We start from the raw sequence: 15,833 nt of genomic DNA, 5'->3' as shown, positions 1-15,833 counted from the left end.
GTAATGTAGTAGTAGTAGTAGTAGTAGTAGTAGTAGTAGTAATAGTATAGTGGTAATAGTAGTAGTAGTAGTATACGATAAATATACATATTCCTGTAATTTCCGTTCGCGTGATTAAGAAAAACGAGGAATGATCGAAAGAGTCTCGGGGACGGTGAGGGGATAGGGGGAGGGGGAGGAGGTCTAATTCAGTATTTGGGTAACGTTATACACACTTTGGGCATAAAGTATGGTAGTGGTGGTGGACAATTAAATCGAGCAAAGAATTACGTACAATTCGCGGAGGAGGATTGGGGTGAGGGGGAGGGGTAGAGGTGAAGGGAGGTGGTGGTGCGCCAATAACTCGATCGTTAACGATAATTAAGCAAAATCTCGGACACGCTTGCTCGCTAGAGCTCGTTCGGATTACTTTTTCGTGATTTTCGTTCGAACGATAGGATCAAATTAGTCGCGTTATTTGCACTTGCTGCCAACCATACCTACCTACCTACCTATCTATCTACCTACCAACCACCCGTTGAGCTCACGTTGATTGCTCGATTGAGCCGTTTTACGCGCAATTTTAACGAATCTCTCTGCGCGTTTTACAATATTTTTTATTTTGTTTTGTTTTATTTTGTTTCTTCCTCCTACCTCCTCCTTCCCACGCCCTCTTTTATTTTTTTTTTTTTTTTTTTTTTTCGATGATGATGATATATATTTGTGAATTTATTCGAATCAGAGAAAATTGGGTAACCCGTTGAGAATTGATCAAACCGATGGTTGTTGTTGTTGTTTTTGTTGTTGTTGTTGTTGTTGAAATGTTTTTTTCGTTAATTAAAAATGACCCAGGAATCGTGAATAGTTCGGTATTGTTTAAAAAAAAAAACTAAAGGTAAAATTTTTCAATCAATATCTTCGAAATATATCGACATTTTTAAATATAACATGTATATATTACATAAATATAACATTATTATATATTTATATATTATATATTTTTCTATCTCGTATAAATACATAAAAAGAAAAGCACAAAATATCGTTCGAGGTAAGGATTTAAAGTAAAGTAGCATTTTGAAGAAAAAAAAAGTAAAAGAAAGAGGAAAAATAAAAAATAAAAAGAAGAAAGAAAAAAAAATATATATGCACCATCGCTTTTAACGATGATAAATTACGCATAAAAGGAAAATTTTGGCTCGTTTCCTTGGTAGCGCCACGAAATTACATCTGCATCGCGACTATAGTGAAAAGATGAGAGGGAAATGTAAGAGAAGCAGAAGCAAAAGCAGAAGGAGCAGGAGAAGCAGAAGGGGAAGGATGAGAAGGAGGAAAAGGAACAGGGCGGGGGGAAGAAAAGGGGTGGAGACAGGGGGTGGTCCTGTAGAAAAGAGAGACCGTTGCACCAGAACACCGACTCGGCGTCGATGATAAGTACGTAGGAAGAAAATTCAACATGGTGATAAATTATGCGTAAAATCCGAGTTTATTATGCAAACGCGATAAAACCGCTGCTGCTGCAGTTGCTGCTTCTGCTTTTGCTTTTGCTTTTGCTTTTGCTTCTACTGGTCCTGCTGCTGATGATGCTGATGCTGATGCTGATGCTGATGCTGCCGTTGAAAAGGCCGGTGCTTTCGAACGCCATAAAAAATTTATTACGTACCATCGACTTTACTACTATGCAATATATATTTCATTAAGAAAGATTTGGAAACGTCAACACCGATCTAAAAATCTGTTTACTTTGGAACGACATATCTCGTATGGTGCACCATAACGTGGTCCTTGATTTCTGTTAAAAGTTTAACTGTTTTGTTTTCTAAAATCACCCTAACCACAACCATACTTTGAACACACACAAAAAATCTGTTTACTTTGGAACGACATATCTCGTATGGTGCACCATAACGTGATCCTTGATTTCTGTTAAAAGTTTAACTGTTTTGTTTTCTAAGATCACTCTAACCACAACCACACTTAGAACACACATCATTTAAGCATATTTTAAATATTGATCGAAACTTTTTAAGGATTGTACTCACGGTTTTTAATTTTTATGGGTTTTTTTTACTTACACGAGATTAAAAATACTTTCCTTGGTTCTACCCTCACCCTTCCCACCCTCCCCTCGTGCTTTAGAAATAGCCAATTGAAGCACATTTTATAGATTAATCGGGTAATGCATACAATTTTCGTAATAATTTTATTTTATTTTATTCTACGGGATAAATCACATTTATTAGAGAATTTATAAAAGAAATCAGGTAAAAAGTAAAGATAGTTAAAAAAAATTTACAGATTAATAATTATCTGTAACTATTTTTATTTTTATCTGATCTCTTTTATCAATTTTGTATTAATTGATTTATCCCGTAAAATAAAATAAAATAAAAATAAAATAATTTAGACGATGTTTTTTTATAGATGATATAATAGAATTGATTAAAAAATAAATTCATATACCGTTGAAGATAATTCACATTTTTTGTTAGACATTCTATTAATACAATTAAAGTAACCATAAGAAATATGATGAGTTTCGATATATAGCAAATCATTGTATACATTGTATCATAGTAACACAATAAAAAACATCAATAAAAAAAAAAAATCATTATAGATAAAACAAACGAATAGAGAAAGTTAAGAAATGCGAAAAGATAAAGAAGAAGAAGAAATAAAAAAAAAAAAGGATAAAAGAAAAAAGTTCCGGAGAAGGGTAAAACGGTGAAGGTCGGGTTGAATAAATGGTGGGCGTTTTATTATTATTATTATTTTTGTCTTCTTCTTTTCCTCGTTCCTTTTTCCTTACCACCGCCGTTTCGTTCGGTCCTGCATTTTATATACTAAGCGCGAAAAATAATGAAGTCTAATAACGTTTGTTTGCAGCGCAGCTGCTCGAAAAAAGTTTGTACTTCGCTGGGAAAATCGGAGAAAATCCCGTATATGCCCGGCGGCTCACTCAGTAGTCTCGAGGATAATCTTGACCTCGTGTTTACCCACCATCCTTAAGCTTTGTATATGTATGTGTGTGTGTGTGTGTGTAAGGAATGTTTGTGCATCCCTACACGTATACAATGATGTATGTGTCTCTATGTGTGTGTGTATTTGTTTGAAACACTCGCATGCATCCGTCCCCCTCGTGTCGTCGGAAAAATCGTTCGCGAGTCTCGACCTAGTTTATTTGAAAAATGCGCGAACCAGTATAAAAGTTCGAATACCACTCTCACTTCATATCGTTGAATCCGTGGCTGGACCGAAAGAGCATATAACTGATGGAGAAGTTTAGGATAAGGATAAGATGAACCCTTCAACGATTTTTAATGATTTTCAACCAATGAAAACGTCCAGGAATTTTTTCACTAATTCTTATACTACGAAGTATTTAAACGATGATTAATGAAATCATTATTTTCTAAATCTTTCATTAATGAAAATATATGGGTCGGATTACTGGTTAATGATAAGCAAAATTATTTTTCAAACAAATTTGTATTCAACCAATGAAAACGTTCAGAAATTTCTGACTAATTCTTATTTTTCCATTCTACGATGTATTTAACCCTTTGAATGCTGATTACTTTTAGCTGAAGTGTTTTTTACGGACAGAATTATTATTAGTTCGGTTGTTTATGTTGATTAATATTATTTTAATCAAATCTAATAATAAATTATATTTTATAATTAAAGTTTTTGATTTCTTATATAATTTTCATGTGACAAAACTCAGAACAATAATCAATACGCAAAACAACATTACATTATTTTAGATTATTATTGACAAACACATATATGTGTCGATAGACCACGCTAGCAACTTTTACCAAACACAATATGCGTCCATAACAGTCAAAAGATTAAATGAAATAACGTACACCGATATTATGCCAATGATATCAGTGTAGGATTCGTGAAAAAATTGGGCCGTTGGACCGACTGGACCGGGACTCGAACCCGGACTTCCGCTTTCCAAACGACTGCTCTTTAACCATTGAGCTATCCAGGGCCCACCGTCAAATCTCCTCACGAATGCCTATTTAAGTGTTTGGCTTGGAGGCACTTGCATCCCACATCAGTATTTTCCGACTCTTTCGTTAATAAAAATATATAGGTCCGATTACGGGTTACTGATAAATAAAATTTTTTTTCAGACAAATTTATATTCCTATCAAAAGAGTCTAATTGAAGAAGAAGTTGAATATAAGTATAAGATGAACCTTTCAACGATTTTCAACGTTTTCAACTAAAGAAATCGTTCAAGAATTTATGACTACTTCTTATTCGTCTATACTACGAAGTATTTAAACGAAGTTACGTATAATGTAATCATTATTTTCTAAACCTTTCGTTAATAAAAATATATAAGTCGGATTACGGGTTTATAATAAACAAAATTATTTTTCAAACAAATTTGTATTCAACCAATGAAAACGTTTAGAAATTTCTGACTAATTCTTATTTTTCTATACTACGATGCATTTAACCCTTTGAATGCTGATTACTTTTAGCTGAAGTGTTTTTTACAGACAGAATTATTATTAGTTCGGTTGTTTATGTTGATTAATATTATTTTAATCAAATCTAATAATAAATTATATTTAATAATTCAAGTTTTTGATTTCTTATATAATTTTCATGTGACAAAACTCAGAACAATAATCAATACGCAAAAAAACATTACATTATTTTAGATTATTATTGACAAACACGTATATGTATCAATAGACCACGCTAGTAACTTTTACCAAACACATATATGCGTCCATAACAGTCAAAGGACTAAATTAAATAACGTACATTGATATTATGCCAATGAAATCATTATTTTCTGACTCTTTCGTTAATAAAATTCTATGGGTCACATTATGGGTTAATGATAAATAAAATTATTATACTTTTCAATCATATTTATGTAATATATTCGAATTGTAACGAAGATCTAATAAAGATTAGCCAATAAGTTCGTGTAAATTTTCCTAAATAAAAACAAAAACAAAAAAAAGAAAGCATTCAATAAGGTACTTGCACGAATTTACTCGCCGAGATATAAAATTAAAAACGATAAGAAGGATTTGGTATTAATGGTTGCCTTACGAGTAATACAAATAAAAATGGATACAAGTTTTTTTAATTCGAAACGAGAAGAGAGATATAAACAATTGATTTATATTTATACCAATAATAATAAAGTTTATTATAAAGATAATAATTATTAATTATAATTATTATTATAAAATTTATTAAAATTAATAAATTTATTATTAAAATAATTATTATTATAAAGGTAATAAAGTTTATTTTTTTTTGTTCGATTTACAAATATTTAAAAGTGTATACTCGTGTCCCGATAATTGATTTGCATTGAATTTCATAATAATCGATTTTCGTATAAAGCAAGGTTTATATTGTTCTTTCGAAGAACTTTTGTACTTGTGACTACCGGGTCGTAGAAAACGTGAGATCGTAAGGAATAAATTCTTTAGACGAGTCAATATCGAAAGACAAATTTCACGGTTGGAATATCGAAACGGTGAAACGTGAATGGAAAGGAAAATCAACTTGCGAACGAAGACGCGTATATATAAATACATCAGCACACACAACCACACACAACCACCACACACCATCACCCCAACTAAAATCGACCGATACGAAATTCGACGAGTAATACGTTCGTCGTTTTCGAAAACGGTTTTGTGTTAAACGCCATTGTTAATCCCTTCGTTGTTGGTTTCATTTTAAACAACACAAATACACCATTAACTCGTTAGAAATCCACTAAACGATTAACTCACTCCTACAATTGCAATTCGTTTTAAGCGTACACATATATACGCACAGTTAATTCGCGGTTTAACGCGAATCTCATCGGTTTATTATAATGAAAATTAAAAAACTCAAAACAAATTTTTAACGCGATTAATAATAAATCAAAAATACAATTCAACGTTAAAAAGGTACCGTTGTTGGTCTTTTTTTTGTTTTGTTTTTTATTGATACACAGATTATTATAAAATATATCAGGTATGATTAAACAAATCGAACGAATCGAAAATGTACGAATTTTAACGATGATGAATAAATGACGAGAAATGATGATCCAATAAATAAATAAAAAAAAAAAAAATAGAAGAAGAAACATTTCTTTTTTTAACGAGAGAAAAGGATTGCTGGCACGCTCGTTTCTTGAACATAACGAGACGACATGTATCGAAAATAAAAGAAAACCAGAAAACCTTTTTCCAACCTTCTTTCCTCGAACTCCACCTACCCACTCACTCACACACACACACAGAATACATACGCACATACATGCACAAAATATATACACACATATCGGTACATTCAAGATCAAAATTGTTCTTGTAGTTTGCGATTTTGCTGCGAAAAGTTACGCCTACTGTATCCTGCGAGAAAGAAAAATAAAACGAAAAAGGAATAAAAAGGTGGAAAAAATGAGAGAAACGATATTTCCGATGGGAAAATAGGAGAAGTGTGTCAAAGGTGTGAAACAAATCTGGATGGGAAATGCCTAAATAAAGAGGTAACTGTTAACAACCGGTGAGTTCGAAGGGCTAGCAGCTAGTAGCACATCTACCAACGTGGTAAATGAATAAAACTCCAATCTTCTCCAATCTGATTCCCTTACCGTGGGTCGAGAGGGTTTCAACGAAAAAAAAAAAAGGGGGATGAAAAAGACGGGAACGTGTGTTAACTAAATGAATAAAAATACTAAAGGAGAAAACAAGAGAGAGAGAGAGAGAGAGAGAGTGAGAGAGTAGAAAATCGAATTAAGTAAAAAAGGTAAAATAAATTTCGACTTAACGAACCCTATTCTTAAATAAAAGAAAATCGAAATATAAATCAAATCAAATCGAAGGAACGAGAAAATATTTATTACATTCTAATGCTTTGCATCACAATGAACGGTTGCAAATAAACATTAATTAATAATTAACCGATACTTAATTATATAAATCTATCCTGAACTAAAATGAACTATTTTTGTCTCTAGCGACCCACATACTATTCGTTCGCTCACAAATTTCTGTATTTACGACGACACACCTATATAGTATCGTATCGCGTTATTTTAGAAGAAAAGAAAGAAAAAAGAAACAGTACAAACTTATTGGCCAATCTAATAATAAATTTTCTAAAAGTAATTTCAAATATTTTAACACTAAACTTATTTATCATCGACACTTCGTATACACCTATTCTTATTAATTTATTATTTATTAAAAAAAAAATATATATATATATATATATAATGTAATATATCTCAAAATAAAATAAGATTTTAATTAATTTAATTTAACAATATATTTTCTTTTAATTAAAAATGAATAATTTACATTACATTTTATATGTTTCCGTCACATTTTTTTTTTTACAAATTACAAGAAACGATCATTTGATAGTTCAAATAGTTTTGACTAAATCTTAACGAATTATATCTGTTATTACGAGAATCGCATTTTAATATTATATCTTAGATCTATTATACATTTTTATATCAATAATATATCAAATTAAACAAATATTACAAATAATTCTTCCAACGATTTCTTCTTTCCATCCCATTTGTTTAACAAATTAAAAGATACACCTAATTCGATATCACACATGATAGGTTTAACGTTATTTATTAATAAAAAATTGTATTGTTAGATTACATGTTTAAACATATATATAACGGTGTTAGGACAACGATAAATGTTAAGTTTTAATTTATTTATAAGAATGTCTTCGAAAGTGTATAAAAACTCATAAACAAAAAGGATCGAGTTGTTGATGAAGATTGGAAACAAGATCAAAATAACGTTCAAAAAGATTTTTTATTTCGTCCAATTTTCCTACGACACCTATTTTAATAATTTTATTTTCTGGACAAGATACAAACCAATTAAATTATTTATTAAATTGCATACTTTACCCTGTCCTTTAAAAAGAAAAAAAAAACTGGTGTGTGTACTTATGTACGCACGTAAGAAGTTATACTTCTTTGCCATACCAAAACGAATATAACCTCAATAACCTCAAAATAACTTCAAACAAAAACTTCAAAGAAAAAAAATAACTTAAAAAAAAAACTGGTGTGTGTACTTATGTACGCACGTAAGAAGTTATACTTCTTTGCCATACCAAAACGAATATAACCTCAATAACCTCAAAAATAACTTCAAAAAACAACTTCAAAGAAAAAAAAACTTAAAAAAAAAAAATAATTATTATTATATATATATATGTAAGAAAGAATAAAAAAAAGAAAAAGAAAATCAAAATATAGATATCAGTCCACACTAAATATAAGAGAGATATATCGAATTACTTCACGCGTCAACAGCCATGGCGCGGTTACAGCATTAGTTCTCGCTTCGATCATTTAAGTAAAGCAGCGCTGAGTACGATTGGTATTTGGATGGGTGACCCGCTTGAGAAAAAAAGGGGAAGAGAAGAGAAGACAACTTCATGTCGTATACTTGAAATCGCTTTGCCGCGCGTCGTAAATACCGACAAACTTCATGGTGTCGTTTTACCAGACGCTCGGAACAAAATCACTCCCCATTACATTTTCCCCAACGCGCCAAAAGAAGTATAACTTCAAAAAAAAAGAAAAAAGGCAAAAAAACCCACTCCTATTTCTTTCATTATTTCCAAGCTAACATAGTAAACTATTAACAAGAAAAAAAGAAAAAAAGAGAAAAGAAAAGTAAAGTGTGAAAATAAAAAAATAAAAAAGAACAAAAAATATGCATTGTCCCATTTCGTAGTACCACATATACTGATCGATATTTTATCGTCTTTATCGTCTCTCTCTCTCACACACACTAACATAAGTCTAACTCTCTCGTACACGTGTAGTAAAGAAACATGCACACTTTGTCGTGGGGTTTGTTGGTAAAAGAACGCAACGTAAACCGAAGGAGAAACGTCGCGAACCATCTGCAACGAGTAGAAGACTCGACGAGAAGTGCAATATGCACTTTCCAAAGTCTCTCCCACGCCCACGGTCGATCCCTAATCCGACCTAACTTTTTACCTTATATACGTATACACCTTCCTTACATGCTCTTCACTTCACAGACATACATACACACGCATACACACATACAAACACCATACACGTCGCGTCGTAGTTTCGTTTCTTAGAGATTTTCTACTTACGAGTTAACTATACGAACAGTGTTCGAAAGAGAGAGAAAGAAAGAAAGGGGGAAGAGGAAGGGGAGGGGTTGAGAGGGGTGTGGAAAAGTAAAGGAACGTTTTACTAAAAGTACAAAGTTGTTTCTATCCTTGTCGTACCTTAGAAACGAACTTTCGGTGATCTTTCCTTCTTCCGTTGTTCCCTTTTAACTGACCCTTTAAAATCCCACCAAGAATTTTCTCATCGTCCGACAAAAAAGGAAAGAGTGAGAAAGAAAAAGAGAGAAGAGGAGATAACTCAAAAGTAAACTATCTCTCTTTTTTTGCTCTCTGTCACTTTTACTTTCTTTTATTTTCTTTTCTTTTCTTTTATTTTTTTTTTCTGTATCTTTTTCATCATTTAGTACAGTCAAGAAATTACAAATCCCTTATGGCAAGGATAAACCCTTAAACATCGATGAATCTGTCTCTTTTTCTTTCGAACAAAAAGTGGAACAAGTGTTCAATCGGAAATATGAAAAATAATGATGAGAGAGAGAGAGAGCTTGGAAAATATAATACTTAGAAAGAAATAATAGGAAATATGATATTTCCAAAAGGAAATTTTATATTCTTTAACCCCGGTTGTAAGATTTTTTTTTTTTCTTAAAGGATTGAAAGAAGTTAGAAAATTACTTTTATCTTTACAGATTTTATATTATTAACAAACATGATAAAAAATAAAGAAAAAGAAAGAAAAAGAAAAAGATTTAAATGTATCAAAAATTTGTGTAACAATCTAATAAAAAATATTCTTAATACCATATTTACGGATATTTTGTTTTAATATTTTTCAAATAATTATAAACAATAGTTTGAATGAAGAATCGAATAGAGTAAAGGAATTTATATATATTTCTTTACACGGCATTAAACATATGTTTTTAATATAAATATAATATAATATTTATATTTATAATATTAATTTTAATGTTATAATGTTTATTATTATAATTTATAAAATTATATTTATAATAAAATTTTAATATAAATATAATAATATAATATTTCTATATATATATATATAATTTAATATATATATTAATTTATTATATATATAGCAAAAAAAAAAATTTGAAATGAATCAAATTGGCTCAATACGTAAATCTAATGTTAAGAGATAAAAAAGAAGAAAAATAAAATAAAATAAAATAAAATAATAAAAAAACAAAATCACACACACACATAGTCTCCAATTTCCAAATGAATATAAATCTTGTATACAATACGAAGATGAACGTTCACAGTTAAAATCTGTGTGATTCGTCGGTAAACGCAATTTCATCTCGTTTCGCCATTTATCTGGCGAACTAAACTTGTAACGCGCCCGTTTGGTATATATCCCACCCAGTCAAAGTTAAACAACGATTTTCAGGAATATGACAGGAACAATCCTTAGTGCTGGTGCAATAGGAAAAGAGGGGTAAGGGGGTGGGTGGGGAGGGGGAGGGGGGCCCCGAGAAACCCACTTGTAACTAACGTGTACAAACTAGATAAAGTACACACTCGAATGCTCGGTTATAGACGAGTAGTAAGTAACACGTTGTGGTAAAAGCGCATATACACATACATACGTCAGTTCACAATCGTTTGTTACCTTCCCCTAACTCCCCCCCCTAACACCTACCCACCCTCTTTCCCCTTAGTCTAACCCTTTAGCTTGGTTAAGATCTTTTGACAACACAGTACTACTGGGCAAAGAGGTTTTCCAGCAACAACTAAGGGTTTACATTGGCGTCTTTCAAGGACAAACGTTATTTGCAACAGCTTTAGAACAACGTTTATTTAAAATGACCAGCTGACTGACTGATTGACTGACTCACTTACTTACTTATTCTTATATCTTATTATTTAAGTATAGTTACTCACTTACTATCTTATCTTTTTTAAATTTTTTGTAACGTTTAAACACGTGTTTTGATGGGAATAAAAAAATAACTCAACGAAATATATGATACTTCGATAAAATATTTGATTAGGGTGAAGAACAAAAGTTCACGTGCGTTTTTAAATTAATATTTCAATTGTATGTGTAAAGTAATTTTATTGATTTAGACAAAACTTTGCACTGTTTGAGACGACATAATAAATTCACGAACTTTTTTATCACTCTAATATAAATAAATAAATAGGATCGGAGTAAGAAGTTAACTTTTTAACGTGTTAATAAATGAATATTGAATATGAATTAATATGAATATTTAATATTTGTATTATTCACATAATTATAATTGTTCAAATAATCAACGGAATTAAACTGGTCAAATTAATTTGCGCGACCATTTATACAACATTAATCGGTGATTCAGTAATAACTGTATTTGAAACTGGTTTAAATAATTTGTCATAAAGGAATGCAATTAAAAATAGGACCTCCAAAAAGGAAAAAAAAAAAAAAAAGAAAAGAAAAGAATTCAAATTGTCAACACAAGTCGCGGTTTATTAAATTCTACTTTAAATTAGTTTAATTAATTTTCGCGCAACGAGATTGGAGAGATAATTTATTCGTTGTTCTCTTCTTAACGAATCAGATCGTTGTATATAACAAACTTGATAAGCGTGTTAAAAGTTTCTTTTTTTTTCTTTTTTTTTTTCAATTGTTTGTCTCACGAGAGAAAATATTTTCTTGAAAAATCTTTACTCCTCTATGTGGACCCGTGTAACTTTCAATTAGCCTTACATACAAATAAATTCATATTAAATTATTTTTTAATCTAATTTTCTTCCCTAATCTATTTACATTTCATAATCTTTATTTTTCAATCAATATAAAATATTCTTCGTATTTTTTGATGATCAACTTAAGCTTGAAATATGGGAATAAATTTAATATCTATAAGAATGGTTTAATTCATTGGATTGATTCGTATTTATAGATTAATATTTGTTTATTCCAAACGATATTGATTCTTTTTATAATCATGGAAAAAAACTTGTTGATAGAGGGTTAAAATATAAATTTTCTCGATTGAATAATCGTCGTAAATGTTTCAACTGGTATACAAAAGTAAAATCATAAAACCCTATTTTTGTTTTGTAACGATCAAATATTCATTATAAACAACAACAACAACAACAATAATAACGAAAAATACAATGAGAACTTTCTCCCGATAAAAAGTTTGGGGAAACACACCGGGGGATGCTTGCTTGCTTGCTTGCTTCTCGGCACCGTTCTTCTCTGCGTATACAACAATAACGTTTTCCTGTAAGGAAAATTATGGAAACCGTTGCAGGATTTCCGATGCCGTTGGTTTACACACTAGTTTATTATTTGTACTACAATGTATACCCGTGGTTATATTCTGAATTACGTGAAAGATGCTAACTATGCTCTTTCAGTTTAATATCTGGGCACATTATAGAAACCATTTTATAAATGATATTTCGTCTCTCTTTTTCTATTATTTTTTTTTAATAAATAATTTACATTTATCTATAAATAAATAATAATAATAATAATAATGATAAGATGTGAGAAAAAATATAAGTAAAGTAATGATAAGACATTGTAAAAAACTTTGTAAGTTGTGCAATAAAAACCCTGATTATACATATAATAATAATAATAAATTAATATTAACTTAACTTAATGGAATAAAAACATTTCTGTCGATTAGATGAAATTAAAAGAAAGAAGAAACAAAAACAAAAATTACCATTTACGTTTACCATAAACAAATATTAGAAATTAAATGAAATATTATACTTTTTTTTTTTTACACACACACACACACACACACACACACATGTGAGATATTAGAAATAAATTCTAAATCTTTTATATTAAGGAAAATATAATACCTATCTAAATATTTTACATATATACGTACTATAGTTGTTCTCGAAAACGTAAGAGCCTAACACACAGTTTCGATAGGAGAGAAATTTAGGTCTGCCAGAATCGTAAAGCTACGTTTGCTGGACACAGATACAAACGCTTAATTCCACAAATCCAACGTTATATCTCTAGAAACGTTCTGTTGTCGTAGAGAAAGCTGCAACATCGTTTATGCACGTACAATAAATACCTATCTAATTCTACAAACTGTTACAAATGATATTCTTACAGTTTGTTTCATTAAATTTAACCATTAGATAATTAAATTACAAATCTTCCTAATTAACTAATAAATATTTTTTCCTAGTATAAAAATACTGTAATAATAAAAATAACAAATTAAGCGATTAAAAGTATATAACAATTGTTATCGCTGTTATTGTACTTAGAAAATTCGCACGAATGTAATCACCCTACAGGCTTGTAATTAATTTTTGATGTTCTACGTTAATTAAAAAAAAAAAAAGAAAAAGAAAAATTACATATAATATAAAAATATTATGTGAAATAAAAGCTGCAACAGCGTTTATGCACGTACAATAAATACTTATCTAATTCTACAAACTGTTACAAATGATTTTCTTACAATTTGTTTCATTAAATTTAACCATTAGATGATTAAATTACAAATCTTCATAATTAATTAATAAATATTTTTTCCTCTTATAAAAATACTGTAATTATAAAAATAACAAATTAACCGATTAAAAGTATATAACAATTGTTATCGCTGTTATTGTACTTAGAAAATTCGCATGAATTTAATCATCCCACAGGCTTGTAATTGACATTTGATGTTGTACGTTAATTAAAAAAAATAAAAAAATAAAAAAAAAAGGAAAAGAAGAATTACATGTAATATGAAAGTATTATGTGACATATAAAAGATACAATTATTTATGGTTAATGAGTTCAAAGAAGAGAAAATATAATTAAAACAAGACATTATTTGGGTCAAGTTACGTATATGTTAGTAAATGCATATTATTCGTTAAGAGTGGTACGTTAAGAGAGAAAAGAGACACGCAAGAGGACGATCACGAAAGCCTTGATTACCAGAGACTATGGCAAAGCAATTACGGCAGTTACCTGCGTCCTTTCGCGCCTAAGTACGAAGGCACACATTAGTAAAGTTTCCCCTTTCGGCTTCAGACCCCGTTGGGTCGCGTTAATCCCTTCCCTGAAACGTTCCAATTTAACTTGCCGACCATTGGTCCTTGCCCTGAGAACCTATTTCCGTAGGAAGGACTCTCTATCTATCTACCAATGAACCCTCCCATACTTCTCACACCACCAACCCCCTCCCCCTCCTCTCCCATACCTCCAAAGATTTCATTGGGAGGGTAACGTTAAGTTAATAGGAAAAATACTCAATTGACAAGACAAGTTTAACCCTAAAACCCGTCAAATAGTTTAGGTAAACTCATTTATATCCTAACAGACTCGAAATAATTTGTCCTTTAACAACATTTCGATGCTTCTTTTTTTTCTTCTTTTTTTTTTTACTCTATAGATTTGAGTAATAAATAAGTTAAAATATTTTTATGACGTACGTTAGACGAATTGTTTCTTTATTTCATTCCCTGTGTTAAACCACCATGAAGTTATTCGAATATAGTTTGAGCTACGAGTTTAGATTTGATTGCAATTTAGCAAGAATGAAAATTTTCTATAATATTCTTTTTTTTTTTTAAAAGACACTACTAGACACGTATTAGAATCTGTAATTTATTGTTAATGTAGGATTCGTGAAAAAATTGGGCAGTTGGACTGACTGGACCGGGACTCGAACCCGGATCTTCCGTTTTCCGGGCGATTGCCTTTAACCATTGAGCTATCCAGGGCCCACCGTCCAATCTCCTCACGAATGCCTATTTAAGTTTGGCTTGGAGGTGCTCGCATCCCACATTAATATTATTAGAAATTATGTGTAATTCTAAATGTTTCCTTTTAACATTAAAAACAATCCAATACAAAGATATCGTAAATTTGCTTGACAACAATTAATGTGATTAAATTTTGATATCATGACAATAAATTATAAAAACAATTATTTGGAATATTTGATATATTAATTTGATTAAATTTATATTGAAAAATTTAAATGAAACGTAATATACGTATTTCTTTCAGAAAACACAAACACACACACCCAATATTCAATTATAATTGTTGCAAAGTGTATTAAAAGGGAGAACTTGTAACGACGAATGTTGAATATTAATTGGAAATTTAAAATTGATCGTTTTAACGAGAGTCCACGGGATTGGTTTAACGTTTTAATACTAAATCGTACAATATTATTCCCAACGCGATCCGTCAACTTGCGTTTTATTATTTCGTTGTTCCATATCTAAAACATATAAATTGATACGAATCTATTTACACGATTACACGAGAGTTACACAGTTATAGAATCACTTCATAACGAACAATTTAACAAACGTATGTTTTCAAACGAACACTTGATTTTATTGATATTAAATAACTTAAATTAGGTAAGATTTGTAATCAAGTTGAAAGGGAATTAATGAAGCGAAGATGTTCTACGATTAAATCAATAGGCTTTTAGATTCGAATTCTCCATTCACGGTTGAGTTCGAACAACCGATGATTAGCTTCTTCCTTCGAACTTGTTCAAGAAAGAGAGAAAGAGAGAGAGAGAGAGAATACATCGTATAAATATATGTGTGTGTGTGTGTGTACGCTTGCTCAACAATTTATCTCATTATCTCTTATTATTAATTCAACTCAATTAAAAGAAATTATGAAAACTTCTTGATCATATAGATAAAAATCAAATAAAATAAAATAATATAAACAA

Source organism: Polistes fuscatus, unplaced genomic scaffold, assembly GCF_010416935.1.
Source record: "Polistes fuscatus isolate 324 unplaced genomic scaffold, CU_Pfus_HIC Scaffold10, whole genome shotgun sequence".
Classification (NCBI taxonomy): Eukaryota; Metazoa; Arthropoda; class Insecta; order Hymenoptera; family Vespidae; genus Polistes; species Polistes fuscatus.
Note: the sequence above shows the minus strand (reverse complement) of the source record.